Raw genomic sequence first — 25,329 nt, forward strand, 5'->3', positions numbered from 1 at the left:
CATATCAACAGAAGGTACCATCTCATCAAAGAAGCAATTCAAAAGGGTGTGGTTAGATAATAGACATACTTACAAAAGCACTGGCAAATGATTAGTTCAACTATCTCAGAGAGCTTGGTGAAATCAGTTAATAATTTAAAGGGGAGTGTTGACCTATAAATTGGTGATCTAATTTTTTGTTTGAATTATAAATTGGTGATCTAATTTTTTGTATTACTAAGTCAATTATAATGTTAAAATTGGCTTTGTGCTCATATTGCCAGGTGGATATTTTTAATTGTATTTGTTTGTTATGACTTATAGGTCTAAGAAGAGCTATATCTTAAGCTTATAAGTTGTAGGATGGATGGCTAGGATTTCATGATGTAAAAGAGAATCCTCCCTCAACTATGTAACCTAACGATAGCTGAGGTCGTAAGGTTTTTAGTCTTATGAATAAGATTTGCAGAGTAACATTCTTTTGAATCGCAGTCTATATTCTTCCTCTATATCATTCAACTCTGATACAATTTTGTTCTTGTTCAAATATACAAATTACAAACATACGTATACACCACCAAATTCTAACAATACTAACTTGGCTATTGAGAACTTTTGGCCGGTACCACACCGATACTTTAGGAATTTCACGATTGTTTGTTCTCTTGTGTAGGTGACTGTTCTAGCACTTTCCTTCATCTGCGGTGGTGCGGAAATTTAATTCAAACGCCAATGCAAATGTAAATTTAATGCAGTCACTCTTGAAAATAATTCATTTAACACTACAGTTGAATTATTTCATCACCATCCATAAATTATTCGCAGGCTAATGACTTAAAACGTTGATATAGTTTCTTCAACACTAGTGTGGAATTATTTCATCACTACCAATGTAGCTAAGATGTAAACTTGACACATTCCTAAAGGTACACTTTTATTGCAATGGCAATGCATCGATTCTTCGGGTTATCATTTGACGATAACATGCTTTTCGAGGCCAGGAATGTGAGTTTTCATAATGTAGTCTTCCCAATCAATGCACCTGGGATCAAAATTAAATTCTTTTGCGTCTATGTAACTCTCATTTGTCACCCTTCGCAGCTCCTCCGAATTGGTGTCATCAAATCTACCAGGGAAAACATGTTAATCATTATCATAAGATTTATGCATAATTACAATTAACCATAAAACTTAGTTTAATCACCAAATAAAGCATACGTACATGCCCTTGAATAACAGATAGGGTTTGTACAGCTCTACCATGCGCATTACCAATTTGAGTTTTCGACTGTAATTAGCATATATATCCTTGAAATATCGGCATGATGCCTTATTTACGAACTTTAATCCCTTCAAAGATGCAAAGAAGAATATATGAGAGGAAAACAATAAAAAGAGAAGAAACAAAACAAGCACGTGCGATATCAAGAATAACGAAACATACTATTAAAGGAACATTAAGTACTTTATAGTCCATGTTTTTAGTTTTATTACTAGCAAGGAATAGGTTGAACAAACCTGCAGAGGTATCATGAAGCGAATTTGCATGTACATGCGGAAAGAAGCCATAGTCCTAAGCATTCTAAACTTCGCAACCTTAATAGGCTTTCCGTCCTTCGTCACCCAGGGAAATTTGGTGAAGTATCGAAAGCCAATATCGTGAATATCACAAAATTTTACAGGGTTGCGAAATGAAGATCCCACATGGTAAATGAGAATAGAAGATTGATTTGCATTCACCACTATCGCTGAAATTATTGAATTTACCACCATGTCAACAGGAATCTGTGTAATTTACAATTCGATCTTCAGTTATACATATCTAAAAGAAAAAAAAAAAATCACAAATACAATTGAACTTTAGGGTGTAAGCAATTACCAAGTCGAAAAAAGAAATTCAGCAATATTATATCCCCAATTTGTACTTCAACAAATATTCCTTCTGTTGTAAACTTTCTAATTTAAGCGTGAATGTGTAAATTCTAAATTAGATTTGATTCTAAAAGCACTAAAATTATGACCCTTATAATAACAAGAAGTTTAGAATGCTATATTATGTACTTAGGGTGAAGTATCATTTGACCCTCTGAATTATCACTTTGTTGAAAATTAACCCCCTAAACTATTTGGTAATTAACACTTAAATTTTTAAAATTTGCCAATTGATCCCCTGTCGTCTGATTCTATCCATAATTCTGTTAAATTTATGGGCAAACTAGTTTTCTCATCATTCATTTCAACATGTCATCATCGACCACTAATAAAAATATGTCACATGGAAATTTGTATTGTTTTATTTTTTGGGTTAATGTCAGTTTACTACCTTGAAGTTTCTTGGTTTTCAACATTTGGTACATCAAGTTTTTTCGTCCCAGTTTGATACCTAAAGTCATAATTTTGGGACAGTTTCATATATCCGTTAAGTTTTCTATCAAAAACTTGGGTAAAAGACTGTTTACTACCCTCATGTTTCATGGTTTTCAACATTTAGTACATCAAGTTTTTTTCGTCTCAGAGTCATACCTAAAGTGTAAATTTTGGGACAATCTCATACATCCGTTAGTCAAACTGTTAAATTTGCGGTTAATTGTGACGTGGCGCCCATGTGGACAATGACTGGGCGCCACGTGTCAACCACGTTTTTTTTTTTGTTTTTTCTTTCTTCTTTTCTTCTTCTTCTTCTTCTTCTTCTTCTTCTTCTTCTTCTTCTTCTTCTTCCACCCGACTGCAACATTTTTTTTTTCCTTCCTCCTTCTCCTTTCTTCCCCTTCTTCTCCTTCTTCCTTCTCTTCCTCCGAATCTGGGGAAGTTTTTTTTTTCTTTCTCCTTCTTCCTCCTTCTTCATTCCTCTTCTTCTTCTTCTTCTTCTTCCTCCGAATCTGCCCAGATTCGGTTTTTTTTTTTTTTTTTTTTTTTGAGGAAGATGAAGAAGAAGGAGGAAGGAGGAAGGAGGAAGGAAGAAGGAAGAAGGAAGAAGAAGAAGAAGAAGAAGAAGAAGGAGGAAGAAGAAGAAGGAAGGACAAAAAGAAAAGAAAAAAAGTTGCAGTCGGAGGAAGAAGAAGAAGAAAGAAGAAAAAAAAAAAAGCCGAATCTGGGCAGATTTGGAGGAAGAAGAAGAAGAAGAAGAAAAAGAAGGAGAAGGAGAAGAAGGGGAAGGAAGAAGGAAGAAGGAAGAAGGAGGAAGAAGAAGAAAGAAGGAAAAAAAAAAAAGAATCTGGGTAGATTCGGAGGAAGAAGAAGAAGAAGAAGAAGAAGAAGAATGAATAAGGAGGAATGAGTAGGAAGAAGAAGGAAGAAGGAGAAGGAGAAGGAAGAAGAAGGAAGAAGGAGAAGAAGGGGAAGGAAGAAGGAGGAAGGAAGAAGGAGAAGGAGGAAGAAAAAAAAAAAACAAAGTTTGTAGTCGGGTGGAAGAAGAAGAAGAAGAAGAAAGAAGAAAGAAGAAGAAGAAAGAGAAAAAAAAAAATCCCCAGCTTCGGAGGAAGAAAAAGGAGAAGGAGAAGGAGAAGGAAGAAGAAGGAAGAAGAAGGAAGAAGGAGAAGAAGGGGAAGGAAGAAGGAGGAAGGAAGAAGGAGAAGGAGGAAGAAAAAAAAAGTTTGCAGTCGGGTGGAAGAAGAAGAAGAAGAAAGAGAAAAAAAATAAAAAATTCCCCAGATTTGGAGGAAGAAAAAGGAGAAGGAGAAGGAGAAGGAGAAGGAAGAAGAAGGAAGAAGGAGAAGAAGGGGAAGGAAGAAGGAGGAAAGAAGAAGGAGAAGGAGGAAGAAAAAAAAAAAAAGTTTGCAGTCGGGTGGAAGAAGAAGAAGAAGAAGAAGAAGAAAGAAGAAAGAAGAATAAAAAAAAAAAAAAACGTGTCACAAAAAAAAAACGTGGCTGACACGTGGCGCCACGTCATTGTCCACATGGGCGCCACGTCACAATTAACGGCAAATTTAACAGTTTGACTAACGGATGTATGAGACTGTCCCAAAATTTACACTTTAGGTATGACTCTGAGACGAAAAAAACTTGATGTACTAAATGTTGAAAACCATGAAACATGAGGGTAGTAAACAGTCTTTTACCCCAAAAACTTCGTTAACTGATGACGTGGCACCCACGTGGACAATGACTAGGAGTCACGTGTCAATATGGACCCACGTAGATATTAAAAAATAAAATAAAAAAAATTAATTAAAAAAAAATCTTGTGTGTTCCCTCTCATTTTCCCCGCCAATCCTAGATTTTGGTCTCAATTTTTCGAGAATCCAAACAGGAAATGAAGGACCCAAATCCAAGATTTCACCTTCTCGCATCCTAAAGATGCTACCCAAGTCCCCAACGTCTCTGTCGTGGAAGCTCGAGAGCTTAGCTACTAGCTTTCCCTAGGTTTGCAACGCCACCGTCAAGCAGACGAGGTCGAAATAGACGACAGTAGGGAGGATAATGGTGGGGTCCGATCGGATGTTGGCATTGATTAGGTTCGGTTTCATCTATGTCGGATTGGAAGGAGGCGTGGAGGGGGATGGTGTCGCATTCGGAGCGTGGGGAGTCGAAGAAAAGAGGAGGTTTGGGTGGGTGGGTGGGTGGAGTTGAAGAGGGAAGGGTGGATGTGCAAGAAGTGATGTGGAGAAAATGGTTGAGTGGGTGCAAATGAGAGAAAGGAGGGACGTGAAGTACGAGATAGCCAAGAATAATTTTTTTAATTAATTTTTTTTTTTAATTTTTAAGTTTTTAAATTTTTTTTAATATCCACGTGGCTTATATTAACTCCGCCGTGTAAGTTTATCTTACATTGCCGGTCCCAAGCCCGGATAAAGGAGGAGGGGGAGGGCGTCAGGTAGTCGACAGCCGGCACTCCATGATTACGTCGAATCCTTATGAAAATGAATCCAGAACGAAATCGCGCTAAAGCTAGAGCGTCACCCGTAAGTGGCACGCTGTGTGGCCCGAGCACAGTGATAAGTGAGCAAGGGTCGCTGTATCTCCATTGGCACCCGGATGCAGTGTTAAATGAGCAAGGGGGCTATAGAAACTTCTTTTCGAACGACTCCACTCAAAGTTGTTTGGGAGCATATGCTCCTATCAACTTTACACGGGACACACAAAAGAAGTACTTTGATCCTATTAGACGGGGAAGGGTGAAGAAGCTAGGACAGAAGGGTAGAGTTCAAGAGAGCAAAATGCGTTTAGGAACGTGGAATATAGGAACCTTGACGGGAAAATCTATGGAAGTAGTAGAAGTTATGGTAAGGAGAAGGATAAATATTATGTGCCTACAAGAAACTAAGTGGGTTGGGCGTAAGGCAAATGATCTAGAAAACTCAGGGTTTAAACTATGGTATTCGGGCACCAATAGAACGAGAAACGGTGTTGGCATCATCGTGGACAAGACCTTGACACAAGATGTTGTAGATGTCAAGAGGGTAGGAGATAGAATCATGGCAATCAAGATTGTAATAGGACAAGAACTTATCAATGTGATTAGTGCGTACGCACCTCAAGTAGGGTTGGATACGAGTTCAAAGGAGAAATTTTGAGAAGACCTTGGAGACTTGGTGCAAGGAATTGCTCAGACGGAGAAGTTATTTATAGGAGGAGATTTAAATGGACACGTGGGCAGGGAGACAGGCAACTATGGAGGTTTTCATGGTGACCATGGTTTTGGGGAGAGAAACGAGGATGGGGAAGCTATCTTGGATTTTGCAATGGCATATGATCTCTTCTTAGCCAACACCTTCTTTAAGAAGAGAGAAGAACATGTGATCACCTACAAGAGTGGGTCGTCAAAAACACAAATAGATTTTCTTCTAATGAGGAAAGAGGATCGTATAACTTGTAAGGATTGCAAAGTTATACCAGGAGAGAGCGTGACTAATCAACATCGCTTGTTGGTGATGGCTGTACATATCAAAAGAGTGAGAAAAAAGAAGAAGACTTGGAAGTGCCCAAGGACTAGATGGTGGAATCTAAAAGAAGAAAAACAAGCCATTTTCAAAGAGAAAATAATCACCCAGTGTGTGTGGGATAGAGAGGGGGAAGCTAACCAAATGTGGGATTCCATGGCTAGTTGTATCCGAAAAGTAGCAAAAGAGGTATTAGGAGAGTCCAAGGGCTTTGCCCCACACCAAAAGGAATCTTGGTGGTGGAATGAGGAGGTACAAACAAAGGTGAAGGCTAAGAAGGAATGTTGTAAAGCCTTATACAAGGATAGGACCGATGAAAATGGTGAAAGGTATAGAAAAGCGAAGCAAGAGGCGAAGAAAGCTGTGAGAGAAGCTAAGTTAGCGGCTTATGACGATATGTATAAGTGACTAGATACCAAAGAAGGAGAGTTGGATATCTATAAACTAGCTAGAGCAAGGGAAAAGAAGATAAGGGACCTAAACCAAGTGAGGTGCATCAAGGATGAGGATGGAAAGGTTCTTGCTACAGAGAACGCGGTTAAAGACAGATGGAAAGGTTATTTTCATAATCTTTTCAATGAAGGACATGAAATGAGTGCTTCTTTAGGGGAGCTGAGTAACTCAGAAGAGTGTAAAAACTACTCTTTTTATCGTAGAATCCGGAAGGAAGAAGTGGTTGTAGTTTTGAAGAAGATGAAGCATAGAAAAGCAGTAGGCCCAGACGATATACCAATCGAAGTGTGGAAAGTTTTGGGAGAGACAGGTATAACATGGCTCACTGACCTTTTCAATAGGATTTTGAAAACGAAGAAGATGCCAAATGAGTGGCGAACGAGCACTTTGGTGCCTATCTACAAGAATAAGGGCGATGTACAAAATTGCATGAACTATAGGGGTATTAAGCTAATGAGTCATACAATGAAGCTTTGGGAGAGAGTCATTGAGCATAGATTGAGGCAAGAGACACGGGTTTCGGACAACCAATTTGGGTTCATGCCAGGGCGCTCAACCATGGAGGCAATCTATCTCTTACGAAGATTGATGGAAAGATATAGAGATGGGAAAAAGGATTTACACATGGTCTTTATAGATTTGGAAAAAGCGTATGATAGGGTCCCAAGAGACATTCTTTGGAGGATTTTAGAGAAGAAATGAGTACGAGTAGCATATATCCAAGCTATACAGGATATGTATGAAGGAGCAAAGACTGCCGTAAGAACTCATGAAGGACAAACCGAAAGCTTTCCCATAACTGTAGGATTACATCAAGGCTCATCTTTAAGTCCTTACCTTTTTGCGTTGGTAATGGATGAGTTAACAGGACATATTCAAGATGATATTCCTTGGTGTATGCTTTTCGCAGACAATATAGTATTGATAGATGAAACTCAGGAAGGGGTAAATGCAAAGCTTAACCTTTGGAGAGAAGTGTTGGAATCTAAAGGTCTTCGCCTAAGCCGATCAAAGACAGAATATATGGAGTGCAAGTTCAGTGCAAATGGAGGCCAAAACGAGTTAGGGGTGAGGATCGGAGATCAAGAAATACCAAAGAGCGACCGTTTTCGTTACCTAGGATCTATCTTGCAACAGAACGGAGAATTAGATGGAGATCTCAACCATAGAATACAAGCTGGATGAATGAAGTGGAAGAGTGCATCCGGCGTGTTGTGTGACCGCCGTATGCCACTGAAGCTCAAGGAAAAATTTTATAGGACGGCAATAAGGTCGGCGATGCTGTATGGCACAGAATGTTGGGCGGTGAAGCATCAACACGTACACAAAATGGGTGTAGCGGAGATGAGGATGCTTCGTTGGATGTGTGGGCACACGAGAAAGGATAAGATTAGGAATGAGGATATCCGGGGTAAAGTAGGAGTAGCCAAAATTGAAGGAAAGATGAGAGAAAATCGGTTACGGTGGTTTGGACATGTGCAAAGAAGGCCTACTGACGCTCCGATTAGAAGATGCGACTATGGGACAGAGGTTCAGGGCCGAAGGGGTAGAGGAAGACCTAGGAAAACTTTGAGAGAGACCCTAAGAAAAGACTTAGAGTACTTGGATCTAACGGAGGACATGACACAGGACAGAACACAATGGCGTTCTAAGATTCATATAGCCGATCCCACTCAGTGACTTGGATTTTCCAAGTCTCCAACCGAGAAGTTGTCCTCGCTCTCGGGAAATTAAGGGAAGACTACCTCAACCTACATGCTCCACTCACAAAGCTTCAACAAAAGAAAATTCAAAGAACTTAGCGAAGAAGGCTTTGGTGATTTAACACAATACGTTGAAATGAAGGAAAGCTTATTTATTGATATCCCCGATAAGTTACAAATATGTACATATACTTGAGTCAAAATAAACAAACAAGAGGGAGCCTTTACAAAGGTTACTTAGGAGAAGTCTCAGCAGTCGGTAGAGCCCCAGAAAGAGAAGGCACCGGAGGGGGATCATTCGGAGCCTCAGTACTGGACAGAACCCTAGAAGGAGGAGGCATCAGAGGTTGATCATTTGGAGCTTCATTACGCGGTACAGCCCCAGAAGACGAAGGCAATAAATGCCTTTGGAACAAACCCACAAATCTCTGATGATCAAGTAAAACCTGACCATCAGATTCCTTCATCTGGTCAAGCTTCCTCTTCATGTTTGTAGCATAGTCATATGCGAGCCGGTGTAACTGTTTATTCTCATGCTTGAGCCCTCTAATCTCCTGTTTGAGACTCATCACTTCAGCCGCCAATGATTCAACTTGGCGGGTTCGAGCAAATAGGCGTTGGGCCATATTAGACACAGAACCTACACACTGAACACTAAGAGCAAGAGAATCCTTAACAGCCAACTCATCAGATCGTTTGGAAAGTAGTCTGTTATCTTTGGGAGTGAGAAGGTTCCTGGCCACTACCGCAGCGGTCATATCATTCTTCATCACGGAATCCCCAACGGTAAGAGGACCAGTAGGGGAGACGAAGGATGGGCGCCATATGTTGTCTGGAGAAGGTGGGGCTGCCTCTTCAACAAGGTTCAAGTCAAAACGACGGTCGGAGGGGCCAGACATTTTCAAAGGTGTTGAAGAGAGAAGAGGTCGGACAAATCAAGATCTTAGAAGTACAAGAATGGAGCTTCTACTGGTGGATATTCAAGTGTGCTTTGGAACTTAATGTCAGCCCCTATAAAAATCTGCACTCGACGAAGCTTCAGAAATCGAAGAGGCGCCTGCTCAGAAATCGAAGAGGCGTTTGCTTTCTTAAAAGCTGGGCTGCTCAGAGACCACGAGGGTTGATCTCAGAAATCGAAGAGGCGTTTGCTTTCTCCAAAGCTGGGCTGCTCAGAGACCACGAGGGCCGATCTCAGAAATCGAAGAGGTTTGCTTTCTCAAAAGCTGGGCTGCTCAGAGACCACGAGGGCCGATCTCAGAAATCGAAGAGGCACCTACTTTTCCAGCCTTGTCAGCACCTGTCACACGCACACTCAGCTTTGCGGAAATTATGGGCATTCTGTCGAAGATTTCTGGCGAAGTAGAAAGCACATGAATCGTACTGTTCAATCACCCAATTCCCACACGCAACAATAGCTCATGGGTACCACATATAACTTTGCCAAAGTTCTCTGACAAAGTTGAGACTACTTTTCCAGCCTTCTCAGCACTTGTCACACGCACACTCAGCTTTGCGGAAATTATGGGCATTATGTTGAAGATTTCTGGCGAAGTAGAAAGCACATGAATCGTACTGTTCAATCACCCACTTCCCACACGCAACAGTAGCTCATAGGTACCACATATAACTTTGCCAAAGTTCTCTGACAAAGTTGAGACACTTGAAGATTGCAACTCTCACTACATCGCTCTGACCAAGAAGGGTAAAAGAATAGCAAAGAAACAACACTAACAAAGTTTAGACACATAAATTTTGAAGGCCTAGCTACCATATTATTACCCACAAGGGTAAAGGAACAGTACCACTGCTGAATAATTGGAAAGTCCCGGTGTGTCAACCTCTGTGCTTCGTGGCAAGGTAGACTAGCAAATATGCCCAACCTTTACTCACATTCGAGAAAACACTCCCAACAAGATTGCTTGCCCCAAAATCGAAGAGGCATTGCCCTCCGAATCTCGAGAGCCAGACTCCCAACATGATTACTTTCTCAAAAATCGAAGAGAGGGTAAAGGAACAGTGCCACTGCTGGATAATTGGAAAGTCCCTGTGTGTCAACCTCTGTGCTTCGTGGCAAGGTAGACTAGCAAACATGCCCAACCTTTACTCACATTCGAGAAAACACCCCCAACAAGATTGCTTGCTCCAAAATCGAAGAGGCACCGCCCTCCGAATCTCGAGAGCCAGACTTCTAACATGATTACTTTCTCAAAAATCGAAGAGAGGGTAAAGGAACAGTACCACTGCTGGATAATTGGAAAGTCCCTGTGTGTCAACCTCTGTGCTTCGTGGCAAGGTAGACTAGCAAACATGCCCAACCTTTACTCACATTCGAGAAAACACTCCCAACAAGATTGCTTGCTCCAAAATCGAAGAGGCACCGCCCTCCGAATCTCGAGAGCCAGACTCCCAACATGATTACTTTCTAAAAAATCGAAGACACCGCTCTCCGAATCTCGAGAGCCAGACCCCCAGCAGGACTGCTTTCTCAAAAATCGAAGAGGCATCGTTCTCCGAATCTCGAGAGCCAGATCCCCGACAGGATTGCTTGTTCGAAAACCGAAGAAGCACCACTTTCCCAACTTCAAGAGCCGGATCTCCTTGGATAAAGCTTGTCTGTAATCTTCACACGCAACATCAGCTTTCCAGATACCACAGACCACTTTTTCAAAGTGCTCTGACAGAGTTAAAACTTGTGAAGCTGGCAGCTCCCACTACCGTGCTATGACCAAGCAGGGTAAAGGAATAGCATTATTACTTGATGTTAGGGAGACTCCTATATATGTCGACCTCCATCCCCAACGGACAGGCAGACCTGCAAAAATGCTCAACCCTTCCTCTTATCTGAGAGGGCACTCCCAACGAAGCCTTTCGAAATATTCAGCTTTCTTTCCCCCCGATAATACCTCTGTAAACAAGCTATACTAGAGCAAGAATATCTCATATCATCAGGGTTAACAGCAAGAGTATCCCATATCATGCTTTTTCCCTGTCTTTTCCTTTGGCCTTGTTCTTACCTGCAAGACAAGGAGAAAGAGAGCAATCAGTCAGCACTTGGAATCAAGCTTCCAGCCAGAAGCTGACTGCCTGGAACCCCTTACCTGATTACTTACCTGGCATTGCTCTCGAGTACTCATCTTCAACATCTTATGCTTCCAGGGAAGATACCGCATCTGCCTGAGGAACAGATAGGGCAAGTAAGAAGGATACAAGGAAGCATGTGGAGACAAGCGTAACAGCACACGTGCCGATACATCCACTACTCTGTCAAAAGCAAAAGTATCCCATATCAGCAGGGTCGAACGTACTCTAGATTTGATGGACTTGTTTTGACCCTCAAATTCTTCAGTCGGCCTTATACTCTGGAGGAAACCAGAAAACCCTCCAGCCCAGTTCAAGAATAAGCCTGTGGAAAGTTACTTCTTCAAAAGCAAAAGTATCCCATATCATCTCTTCTCATTTTTCTTCTCTTTATCCTTCATGCTGCCTGCAAGATAGGGAGAATGTGAACAATCAGCCGGAGCTCTGATTGCTTACCTTGTCTGTTACCTCTTTCAGTAGATCCCCTAGCTCGGCGACTTGGGGGACTCCTACTACATGGTTTGTATCGCGCTTGACCAAGCCTAAAACTACAAGTAAGCTTCAAGTGACATTGATACATTACCTTGTGCATCTCCACCAGTTACAGATACCACCCCTGGATGGAGGAAGAGTACTTCCAGAGAAGATGCCACATCTACCTATGAGACAGATAAGGAAAGTCAAGACGATACCACACTCCGGTACTTAGAAGTTTCGTGGTTACGAGATCATTCTCCCACAATATTTCCTAATGTCATTTGTACTAAATCATTCACTTGTACTCCCTAAAGGAGAGCTTGAACCTATGTACTTGTGTAAACCCTTCACAATTAATGAGAACTCCTCTATTCCGTGGACGTAGCCAATCTGGGTGAACCACGTACATCTTGTGTTTGCTTTCCTATCTCTATCCATTTATATACTTATCCACACTAATGACCGGAGCAATCTAGCGAAGATCACAAAAAGTGACCGTTTTCGCTACCTAGGATCTATCTTGCAAGAGAACGGAGAATTAGATGGAGATCTCAACCATAGAATACAAGCTGGATGGATGAAGTGTAAGAGTGTATCCGGCGTGTTGTGTGATCGTCGTAGGCCACTGAAGCTCAAGGAAAAATTTTATAGGACGGCAATAAGGCCAGCGATGTTGTATGGCATAGAATGTTGGGCGGTGAAGCATCAACACGTACACAAAATGGGTGTAGCGGAGATGAGGATGCTTCGTGGGATGTATGGGCACACGAGAAAGGATAAGATTGGGAATGAGGATATCCGAGGTAAAGTAGGATTAGCCAAAATTGAAGGAAATATGAGAGAAAATCGGTTCCGGTGGTTTGGACATGTGCAAAGAAGGCCTACTGACGCTCCGGTTCGAAAATGTGACTACGGGACAGAGGTTCAGGGCCGAAGGGGTAGAGGAAGACCTAGGAAAACTTTGGAAGAGACCCTAAGAAAAGACTTGAGTACTTGGATCTAACGGAGGACATGACACAAAACCGAGCGCAATGGCGTTCTAGGATTCATATAGCCGACCCCACTTAGTGGGAAAAGGCTTTGTTGTTGTTGTTGTTGTATCCACGTGGCTTATATTAACACGTGGCGCCCAAGCATTATCCACGTGGGTGCCACGTAATCAGTTAATAAAGCTTCTGACGAAAAACTTAATGGAGGTATGAAAGTGTCCCAGAAATATGACTTTAGGCCATCTCCAACCGATCCGGCCAGAGGGCCATAAGGCTAAAAATAGCCCGAAATAACACGAAAACTGTCTCCAACCGAGGGCTAGGCCAAAGGGCTTGTGAGCCCCATTGGGCCAAAAAACCAAATCAGGCTAATCGGCTGGCCCAAATAAGCCAGCCAGCCAACCGTAGGGCAACCCAAGTGTTCAAATCCAACAACTACCTTGCGCCAAGTAGCCGTTGGATTTGATTTTTTTTTTGGACAAAATTTTAAAAAATAAAAATAAAAAATTCTAATTTTTTTCCTATAAATACCTAAGCCATTTCTCACATAATTTTCACCATTCCATACTATCTTACTTCATTATATTTCAATTCTTCACATTCTATTCTCTTACCTCTTCCAATAATCTTTCATTCAATTTTTTCAATAATTTTCAAATGGCCACATCTGCAAGGAAAGGTAGGGCTTGGACCCAAAAAGATGATGAAGCTCTTTGCAGGGGTTATAGATGGGTCTTGAAAGATAGTGTGAGGGGAAGTTCTCAAACAAGTGAAGGTGTTTGGACTTGTACGTCAAAAAAGTACTATGAGTTCTACGAATGCACCACTCCACCAAATTTCCAAAATCACAAGAGTTGTTCTTCAAGATAGAAAAAACATCTTCATCCAAGTTTGAATAAATGGCATCAAGCAGTGTTAAAGACCGCAAGCAGACATGAAAGCGGAGCCAATTACCACGACGAAGTAAGTGTTTTCACAACTCATTTTAAATATTTAATTATATTACATTTAATTTCATAAATTAATTTCCTTTAATTTTTGTAATTATATTTTTTAGGTACACCAAGTGGAGGAATTGTATATAGAGGACAACTCCAAACCCTTTAGTCATCACGGTTGTTGGGAAATTTGTAAAGGGTGGATGTTATTTGAAGATCCACCTCAACAAAGAGTTGGTCCTACGCCGGTGTTCAGAAAAGCATCCTTAAATGAGGATGGGGATGAAGATGGATCTCCTACCATTCAAGAAACAAGGGTAGAAAATCCGTCTCCGGGTGAAGGTTCCATACCTAGGGGTACGAGACGAAACAAGGCCTAAAAATGAAGGAAAAGGGCAAGGCAAAGGATGATTACGCCTTTCAACAGGAAATGGCAGCCTCATTGCGATTAATGGTGGAGCAAAATGCTTTTGTTGCAGAAGAAAGGAACTGTAGGCACGAAGAACGGGTAAAACAAATACAAGAAGAGATGGATGATAGGAACATGCAAAGGAACACTTCAGATTACGCTCCAATGAATAAGGCATATTTTGATAGGAAAAAGAGGGAAATTATGGTCCGACGGGAGTTGTTTACATCCGACTATACTCCTTCAATGGCAGATGATGATGATGATGATTATAGTGTTTAAATTTAAGTTGTTGTAGTCTTTAATATTTAAGTTGTAGTTTTTAAATTTAAATCGTAGTTTTTAATATTTAAGTTGTAGTTTTTAAATTTAAGTTGTTGTAGTCTTTAAATTGAAATAATAAATTATGTTTGGCCTATGACCATTTGGCCTCCTCGGTTGGAGATGGTATGAAATATGATCTGACACTGTTCATTAAAATATTAATTTCTTGGAGAGCTGTAGGGCTAAAGGGAGCCCTCTGACCCTACTTCGGTTGGACAGTGCGATGTCATATTTCATACCATATCCAACCGAGGGGGGCAAAGGGTCAAATGCCAAACATAGCCCTATGACCAAAAACCATCTCCAACTAAGGGGGCTAAAAGGCCATAGGCCAAACATTATTTATTATTTTAATTGAATTAATATGGTTACTTAAATTAAACTACCTCAATAATTTTTCGAGATGTAATCTCAATCATTTTTCGGATAGGATTTCCAGTGAAACGTGTCGCTAGAGTGAGTAACTCTTTAGACTTCTTGTCGATATGTATTCTCAATAATTTTTCGGATGAGATTTCAAGTGTCACGTGTCAATATGTGAGTAACTCTCCAGATTTCTTGTTGATATGTAATCTCAATAATTTTTTGGTTAGGATTTCGAGTGACACGTGTCGATATGTGAGTAACTCTCCAGATTTCTTGTCGATGTGTAATCTCAATAATTTTTTGGATAGGATTTCAAGTGCCACATGTCGAGATGTAATTAGTTGTGCAAATTTTAGATAGGATTTTTATCACGTGGCACTTCTTATCTTCAACTTCCAATGTCCATAAATAGGGTGGATATTGGGCTATAATTCACACACCTTCATCTTTGCCCTCTCCAATATCTATTTCAATTCAAGTTTGCAATGAATTCCAACTTTGGATCCTCTTCGCATTCCAACTGGGGGTCCTCATCCAATTTCGAATTGGAAGATAAATGGGCGTAGATGAGACGAGAAGATGAGGAGTCCAATGAAGAAAATGAAGCATGGCGCAACACAACATATATGACAGCAATGGTTGGGTCATGGCGTGTGAGCCAATTGAAGAACAACCTTAATAGGGTGGCTATGTTGTTGGTTTCTCTTACAAACCACGAAATGGAGAGATGGCGCATGAGACTCTGATGAACAATTACTTCAACCCCAACTCGGTGTACACAGAAGAGAATTTTAGATGTCTCTTCCAGATGTGGCGTCATGTGTTCGACCGTTTACTTTATGATGTCTAACATGTCAATCCATACTTTTGACAGAAGCTGGATAGAGCAGGTCACCCTGGTTTCTCACCTCATCAAAAGGTTACTATTGTACTTCGCATACTGGCCTATGCCTCCCTAGATGATGCAATGGATGATACATATGGTATGTTCGAGTCTACATGCCTTGATAATCTTGTTGAATTCTATCACATAGTTGTTTAAATTTACAAAGAAGAGTACCTCCGTGAACTAAATGAAGTCGATTTGGATCGGCTCATTCATAAAGCTGAAGGCCGTGGCTTTCTGAGCATGATAGGGTAATTAGATTGCATGCATTGGCAGTGGAAGAACTATCCCACCGGATGGAAATGAGGCTTTAGCAAAAGATCAAGAAGGCCAACTATTATGCTAGAGGCGATTGCCTCGTTTGACATATGGATCTGCATGCTTTCTTTGAAGTCCCAGAATCCCAAAATAACATTACAGTACTTGGGCATTCATCCATCTTCAATAACCTGACGGAGGGTAAATCACCTCAACTTGACTATTACATCAACGGGCGTCAGTACAATATGGGGTATTACTTGGCATATGACATCTACCCAAAGTGGGCGTCACTTGTCCAAGCAATTGCAAACTCTGTGGATTACATCAAGAGGCATACTAGAAAGATGTTGAGAGAGCTTTCAATATTCTACAAGCACGGTGGAAGATCATTAAGGAACCGACAAGAGGGTGGAGTTTAGATAAATTGAACTTCATCATGATGTCGTGTAGCATATTACACAACATGATTGTGGAGGATAAGCGAGATGGCTATATTGATGGAGAGTCTGATGACGACCAAGATGATCCAAATAGGTCAAGGAGGGCTAGTGCAAAAATATATGATGGACCTAATTTGCCTTTGGATCCAAGAACTGATAATATCTCTTTAAATGAGTACATGAGGCACCATAGGATCATACGTTCGCATGCCATAAACAAGTACCTACAACAGGATCTTGTTGCATATCTTTGGGCTAAAAGAAGCATGGAGTAGATGTTTAAGTTTTTTGTTGTTAAATGTTTTTTTTTAATGTTGTTTAAGTTTGAATAACTTCCCCAAGTAGTACTAGGGTGGAGATTGTGTTCTTTAATGTTGTTTAAGTTTAATGTTATTTAATATTGTTTAATATTGTTTGGTGTTGTTTAATGTTGTTTAATGGCTTAGGTAATTATAGGAAAAAAATTAGAATTTTTATTTTTATTTTTTTAAATTTGGTCCCAAAAAAAAAAAAAAAAAGAAATTCAAATCCAACAGTAACCTAGCATCAGCATGACTTCAGCTAGCTGTTGCTAGCTGGCGTCATGTTGATGCCAGGTAGCCATTGGATTTAAACCATTGGGTTGGCCCAGGGCTGGCTGGCTGGTTGGTTCGAGCCAGCCAGTTGGCTTGATTGCACAATTTTGGCCTGGTTGGGCCCATGAGCCATTTGGCCTAGCCTTCGGTTAGAGACGGTTTTCGTGTCATTTCGGGACATTTTTAGCCCTATGGCCTTCTGGCCGAATCGGTTGGAGATGGCCTTAGGTAAAGACTGGGACAAAAAAACTTGATGTACCAAATGTTGAAAACTAAGAAACTTTAGGGTAGTAAACTGAGATTAACCATTTTTTCTGAACAAACGATAATATCTACACTAAAAGAAAATTAAAAATTAAAAAGAAAAAAAAAAGAAAAAACCCAACATTTCCACAAGTCGAAACCTTAAGAGAGCAAGCGAAGATGAAGTAAAATCCCTTAGTCACCAGCTCTTGACGGATGAACCCTAGGAGTGAAATCTATGTTGTTGCGCAAGGACTACAAGCTTGATCAGGGTTTTGTAAAATGCTACAGATCGAAGTCGATCTTCGGAAATGTTGGTAGTCAGAGTTGGTATTTATAAATACTCATTTCTTGTTGTAAAATATTAGTATTTTTTATGTTTATTTAATTATTTAGGTTTTTCTTGTTAGCTTAGGATTTGAGCCCAACCTATCTATGAGACCAGCTCCAATAGAGAGGGCTAAAACTTCAAAAGCCAAAAAATGCCGATTTGCCAAAAAACTTATCTTTAATCGATGTCTGGGCTATAATTCTATGCAGCCCACCAAGCCATTATTTGGTCAAAGGGGCATTAGGCAATCTTAGCTACCTCTTAGCCCCTTTTGGGGCCTAGCTCCTCAGTTGCAATAATTGATTCAAATTCAACGGTTAGATTTGAAAACATCCAAAGTTAGTTTAATTGAATTAACCAATAAATTTAAAATATAAACTTAAAAATAATAAATTATTGACAAGGGTATGTTTAGCTCATTCGGTTGGAGATGGTATATGAGTCTGACACTATTCATTTAAAAATAATTTTTGCAGGGCTATAATTTTGGCCAGAGCTATAGTCCCTTTTGGTTGGATATGACCTTAGGGTTTCTTAAGTTTTGTTCTCTACAAATGTAGTTCGTAGTTTAGTATGATAAACAAGACAGTCAAGATGTAGTCATTTGGTTGTAGACATATCGGCAATCTTGTTTAATAAAATAATGTTCATAGTTATATTTCGTTCGTTCGTCGGTTTATTTTCAACTTGGTATCAGAGTAGGTTTGATCCTTCCAAATTTAATTTGCTTCTGTTTGTTCATATTAGTTTATCTGTCATTGATAGTTTGTTTTGTTCAGTTTTGTACCTTGAAACTTTTTTTGCTTTCTCGTTTGGGTTACTCCTTGTTTGTCGTTCATTTTTAGAAAGAAAAAAAGAAAAAGTTGAAGCTTGGAATCCCCGTCGTTCAGTCTAGAAGCCCGCATCACCAGTGTGCTCGATTATCGGAACATCACCGTATGCATCCCGTTGACCCAAGTCTTATGGACCTACAACAATGACCTGTATAGGTTGTTCCATGTGTAAGAATGAGTCTTACATTAATGGGAGGGGGACCTTGCATGGGATTATAAGAGGTTGGTTACTCCTTATATTGCCAACTAATTTTATAGTGGAACCTCAACTTTCTTCATGGTATCAGAGTAGGTTGTTCTACGTGTGAAGCCAAACGGCCGCAGCCGCACACGCTCGACTTCACCCCATTGTGTTTTTCATGTCTTAGGCTTGAAAATTAGCCACACATGAGAGAGTGTGTAGAGAATGAGTCACACATTGATGTGAAGAGGGACCTTGCACGGGCTTATAAGAGGTTGGGCTACTTCTCATATTGCCAATTGGTTTTATGTTGAAACTCCAACTTTCTTCATTGACGAAGCCCAGACCCGAGAACCACAAACTCAGGTCGCGTTCGTCTCCGCCTTGGATAACCTACAGTTTAACCCGTACCACCATCTCTGCTGCTACATCCACCCGCATTGCTGCTGTAATCAGAAATCCAGAACCCGACCACTGTTTCCCATCGATGAATCTCTACTCGAACCACTTGCACTCAACCCACACCATTGCACCTGCAGCTTGACGCGTTTCCGCAACCCGTTGTCCTTCGTTGTCGTGCACATAAGCCTATAAACCTCCGCACCTACTCAACCCGAAACCCCTACTTACCCTACCCGCATGAGTTGGATATGTCACAAACCGTATGAAGTCCCTTTCTGCAGTTTGACTTTGCACTACGTTGTTTTGTTTGCCGCAATCCCTTAGGTTTGAGCGACTTGTTTGCTGCAATTGGTTTTGCACGAATTGAAGAAAGGCAGAGAGAAGGAAGGAAGAAAACAAAATAAGGAAACAAAATGAAAGAGGACAAAAAATCTTTGCTGTTTGGTTTTGGCCCACACAGGCAAGTAAAAATTGGTTTAGTAATTTTTAGGTCCACACGTGTTTCTAGCCTATATGAAGTTTTCTGTGAATGTCACTCAAGTGCTTGTACTGGTGAGCATTCGAGTGATTAGAGAATTGTTACTGGCACTGGCACATGAATCTTTGACTTGCACCGATGGAGTTTTGTATGGGAATTTGTATCTTTAGTTAGCATAATGAAACTTGCATCCACATCATGTCGTGTACCGTCATATGTTTGACGAGGGGGTGTTAGAAAATATTAGTATTTATTTAATTATTTGGATTTTTCTTACTAGTTTAGAATTTGAGTCCAGCCTATCCGAGTTCGGGTTTCTTAAGGGGTTTTTTTTTTTTTTTTTTTTGAACAGATGATAGGGGGGGTGGGCTTAGTTTTATTCCCTATAATATAGTTTGTAGTATGATAAACAGTCAAGATATAGTCATTCGGTTGTAGCCGTCTCGGCAACCTCGTTGAGTGTAAAATAATGTTCATAGTTACTAGTATATGCGCACATACAAATGAGTGAGAGAGAACGTGGGAGTGAGGAGAGGGATAGAGGTTTGCTTGTTTGTTTGTTTGTTTTTTTACATTTAAAAAAAAAGATGATAAAATCACTTGTAGGTGAGGCTTAAACAAAAAAAGAAAAATTTTGTTTTGTAAAATTACATTACTGTCCTTAACTTTTTTGTTGTAATAGGAAACAAAAATGTCTTTTTACCCTCTTTTGATTAACAAAAAAAATTTCATTAATATATAGTTTAGATATTTCGTTTGTTCGTTAGTTTATTTGCAAATTTTCTTTTATGGTATGCTTGTTTTTGCAAAAAGTCTCCATCATGTTTTGTTTGTTCTCGAATTCCTCCATTTTTAAAATTTTGAGTCCTATTATATCTAAACATGCACCTGTCATATGTTCTCATTTATTTTATAACTAAATTGTAGATGACAAACTAATATAAGGTGGTAGGAAAAATATGCCAGGTGGATGTGCATATCGACACTCGTAATTTTCTTTTAATATAGAAGATTTAATTACGAAAATGACCCCAACAAAGTTTATGTGCATGGCACCCCGCTAAGAAGCTTACCCCGTAGACACATTTTACGCACATGCATGATCTACATAATATGTATAATGTATTTGTGCGTTGGGGAGGGGTTTGGTGATTGATTTACTTTGAACTCACCATATCAAATACCGACGTAGGATCAACAAGTAAGCATTTCAACTTTCCTTTACCATAACCAGCAATTATGCTATCAATGGTTCTGTAGTCACACAAAATATAACAGATATATGAGTTTAGCTGTCACCTTGTCAAAGGAGGATCATATTTTCTAAATGAAAACCATCATACAGTTTTTACATTCTCACATTTAGTTCTAAAGAGGACCATACTAATTGTACTAGATAAATATATGTTTGAAATAAAGATTTTAGGGTACATGCAAGGCAATGCTCATTACCTCAAACCTTGAGTCCAACCTGGAAATGGCTCCTTATAAGTGCTAGTAACAACGGATGGGCGGATGATAACTAGAGGTAGATTATCTTTTGAGTGATGCAGAAATATTTCTCCTATCGCCTTTGTAAATACATAGGTGTTTGGCCATCCATAAAGTTTAGCCCTAATAATTGTATCAAATAAATACAAATAAATTAACAGAAGTCCAGAACTTAATTTGAATGGCACAATATATGTTGAATTGTTAAGAGTTCAAAAAACAATTCTACCAACACTTTTACTTTTTTTTTCCCTTTTGATTTAGTAAGCCACAGTATAAAATTCATATGTGAAGAGTAATATAGGGCACAATTAGATTAGATAATGATGCTCTAATTAAAACCTTTCAATGCCCAAATCCTTCATGGTACGGGTAATAATTTCTTCAGAAGCACCTTGTGCTTTTCTTTCATTCAATTTCTCCTCCACCAACTTCTTTTCATGTAATTCGAAATTATTATTTATTATGTCGTCAATTAATGAAGATGATAAGTCCTCTGCTATGAGTCCTGCCCTTTCACCACACACATAAGCTGGAAAAAAGTTCACCAATTAATCACCATAAATTAAGCAAAAACTACGTATCCATTCAAGGAGTAAGACTTCAAAAAAGTTTTATTATGTAAAAAAAAAGGGATAAATAAATAAAGGTTGTACCAAATTAAGGACAAACAAACACAGAGAACTGACCGGTTGATACATGGAGAAGCATCTCCAGTTTTAAACATTTCTTCGCAAAACTCAAAACATGAAGAACTCCGAATGTATTCACGTCCAGCGCAATATCATACCTGCACACAAATATCAGTCTACTGCGTATCTATTTTGAAGGACAAAGACCAACTTTGTATTTATTTTCTTGACTTAGCAATCACATGACCCTGCAGATATTACATACTGGGAGAAGAGAAGGAGACGCTGACTCACCCTAGAGCACTTCCATACCATGAATATATCGGCTATTGGGCAATCCAATCCCTCCCTTCCCTTCCCAAAATCATTCCAGCCGAGCCCGACAAACAACCCAGGCTTAAATTGCCAGCCCATAGACTAGTGGATCTGACGTCAAGCTAACGTCATTTTTTTTATAATTTTCTTTTTTGCCAGTGCGTGCATTACATGCAGGACAATAGCGAGTGGCCCGACAAGAAAACAGGGCTGGGGCCAGCCAGGCAGGTGCACTCACCAGGGGCGACGTGGCACTTTCTAGTCCGTTGGATTTCTCTTTAACGTTCCAGATTTTTTGGAAAGAAAATATAAAGAAGGAAAAATTAGACAAAGTCCAATTGTTATCGATGGCTTACGTGTCAAAATCTGGTTTGTTGGATTACAATTTTTTTTGTAATCTAACAGTCCATATAAATTAGTTTTTTTTTGTGTAAATGCGTACCATGCTTTCGGGTAATACATGTGGAGTGACGAGATTAGTTAAAAATCGTATCCGAAATTAATAATAAAATTGTCTTCTACTATTTTAATAAAAATATTTTAATACCAACAGCCTGGACAATTTTTTTTAGGGATGAAGATGCACTTGGGTAATTACTGTTCACTAAGGGCAGTAATTGCCAAGCTCAATTGCTTGGGCAATTTGATAGGGGTGGAAGTGCTTGTATAATAGGAAGTTTTAACGAAACACTTCTAGTACTGTTTACTTTTAACGAAAATGATATTTTTACTCTAAAAAGTCAATTCTGGTACTATTCACTGACAACACCTTTTTGTCTTTTTGATTAAAACTCAAAATTTTCAAGCTCTTTTCATTAGTTTTTCTTTTATAATAAGGACCGATGAGATGACCTCCATGCGATCGAGGAGTGCTTCGTCAAGAAATTAAACAGAAAGTGAGATTTGTCCATGAATTGCAATGTACAGTTAACTACAATGGTTACCATTGTAAGGCTTAGCTCACTCCCTTTATATTATAGATAATGTCGTATATATTCCAAAAGATTTTATTTAAAAAACTTTATTTTAGTCCTTGAAAAAAATTGCTTTTACACTAAAACCTTGTGTAAGATTAAAAACTAATTGTAGTCCGTTGACTCAATGTCCATATCACACTACATTTAATCATCTCATATATTTAACACACCCATTTTTTACTTCTCGCATCCCTCGTTAATTTTTGTGCTTTGATCTTCGTCAATTCATTCGATCTGAATGTCGAAAATTAAGAGGAGTGTGTGAGAAGTAAAAATGGGTGTGTGGATAGCACACCCCTATATTTATTATATTTTGATGTTTTATTTCTCCTTTTTCTTCCTAATTTTTATGTATTAATTACATTTAATCTTAATTTTTATTTCATTCATCATAATATAATTTCTTGTAGACATTTATAGGCTAAATTATAACAAAGGTCCTTAAACTATACCATAAGTTTAGTTTTGGTCTCCGAACTCTACTAATAGTTGCGCTTGTTCTCGAATTATGCCCTGTCTTGCACTTGTGGTCCTTTCGTTAACTCACTCACCTTTACTACAATTTAGCCTTTTTTTATATAATATATTCCGATACATTTTGTGTTCTTCATTTAGGTATATTAATTCATTTTAATATATTTTTGATATATTCATCGTACATTAACTCAATATAATACAATTTGGTAGACATAAATTTCGCTACTAATTTACACACACACACACACACAAGCCTTTTTTTTTATATAATATATTCCGATACATTTTGTGTTCTTCATTTAGGTATATTAATTCATTTTAATATATTTTTGATATATTCATCGTACATTAACTCAATATAATACAATTTGGTAGACATAAATTTCGCTACTAATTTACACACACACACACACACACACACACACACAAGGATTGAGCTAACCCACACAATGAATTATATCAATAATTTGATATCGAATTCGCCATTCATGAGAGTAGACTCTTAGAACTCATACTTACAAGTGAAGAAAAATATCACTAGATCGTAGTACAAGTCGCTTGTAAACTATGACTAAAGTGGAACTTTAAATAGTATGATCCATATAACTGAAACTTTGTTAGCGAAATGAGAACGCATGCATTACCTCAATTGTATGGTGAATACTCTTACCTTTCATCAAATTTGGTCGTTGCTGCAGAGTTGAGTATAATTTGTATTTCATTCAACATTTCTTCCCTAAATTTGAGTCTTTCACTCCCAGGTTTTCCGAACTTACATCTCCTGGGATAGCCACAACTTTTTCCGATATAAAGGAATCAAAATATGCACCCATTTTCTCCCTTAGAACCTTGAACAACTCCTTTCCTATGATCTTAATATATCAAAACATTAAAATAAGGTGCACGTCAGAATTGAAAAGAAATCTATTATATGAGTTATATAATCTATATGGAAGTTGTAAATTTGTATATTTAGGTAAACCTCATTATGCATGCGATCCCTGGCTGAGTTGATATCCGGAGCTCTTAAAAGAGATAGACCTTTTTCACATCTGGTTGAACCCTTAGTATTTTTTCCAAAAATACTGCATGCCGATTTCAAATACAGTTACAGAGAGAGAGAGAGAGAGAGAGAGAGAGAGAGAGAGAGAGAGAGAGAGAGAGAGAGGACAGTGTACCCATTGCAAGGAAGCCTGTGGCTCCAGTAACCAAAATGGTCTTTTTTTGAAGATATCCTTGAATGGTCTTCGACTCCATTTGTGAAACTCAGAATTATATTGTGAGAGAGAAGTATTTTGGTCTGAGTAAAGTTCAGATGCTTTCTTGGATTGAGAGTGGTGGAGGGAACTAAGTCGTGGTTGGATAGTATTTATACTAAAATTTAGAATGGTTTCAAAGGCATAATGGGAATTTTGGCACTATTGCATGAAATTTATTGATATTTCTTTGGATTTGTAAATATGAGATTTTGTGTTCGATTTTCATGAATAATGAATTCGGCACTAAATTATTGTTGGTCACTGTTTGTCCCTCCCCTTCCCCTATTCCCCAATATCATTCTATCAATAAAAAAAAAGAACTCTTAATCAAGTTGGTTAGAGTTTTGGAGTATGATTTTCTCCCCTCCTATTACCATCCTCTCCTCTCACACTCTTCTTTTTGTCTTATTTTCTATATAAAAAAATTGAAAACAAGATATAGACGTTGAATAATCGCAACCGTTTAAATAGGAGAGGATGAAAGAGGAGATAGATTAGGAAGGGAGAAAATCCTACTCCGTGAGTTTTTTCTATATGCACTCAAGTTCAACTCACCTACCACCTAATTTAAATAAATTTAATAAAAATGTCGCTGGTATAAAAAAATTCAGATGTTTTTCTTGGTAAATTAAAAATGTCGAGTAAATTAAGTATCATTTGAGGTTTTAATGTTTTTCAAAGAATGAAACCCTTTCTTGAGCTACTAGGGGAGGTACTGTTCAATAAGAAAATGTTGAAAACCCTTTAATTAAACAAACATAAAACCCAAAACCTTTTTTCCAATGTCACAATGCCATAAAAAAACCAGCTGACCCAGAAGATTAATGCTGAATGATTTGTGTGTACAAAAGTAAAAGCACAAACCAAAACTAGATAATATACCAATAAATAAAGAGAACTTTCATGAAAAGGGCTTGGGTTGAGTTTATTTTAACAAAAAAATCATGTTATAA

The 25,329-nt window shown here is 38.9% G+C and overlaps 1 pseudogene; it reads right to left on the reverse strand.

Moving 5' to 3' along the window:
* Positions 1-720: 720 nt before the first annotated feature.
* Positions 721-24,452, reverse strand: LOC103445140 (fatty acyl-CoA reductase 3-like; annotated as a pseudogene).
* Positions 24,453-25,329: the final 877 nt, after the last annotated feature.

Source organism: Malus domestica, chromosome 10 (assembly GCF_042453785.1).
Source record: "Malus domestica chromosome 10, GDT2T_hap1".
In the NCBI taxonomy this organism is placed as follows: domain Eukaryota; kingdom Viridiplantae; phylum Streptophyta; class Magnoliopsida; order Rosales; family Rosaceae; genus Malus; species Malus domestica.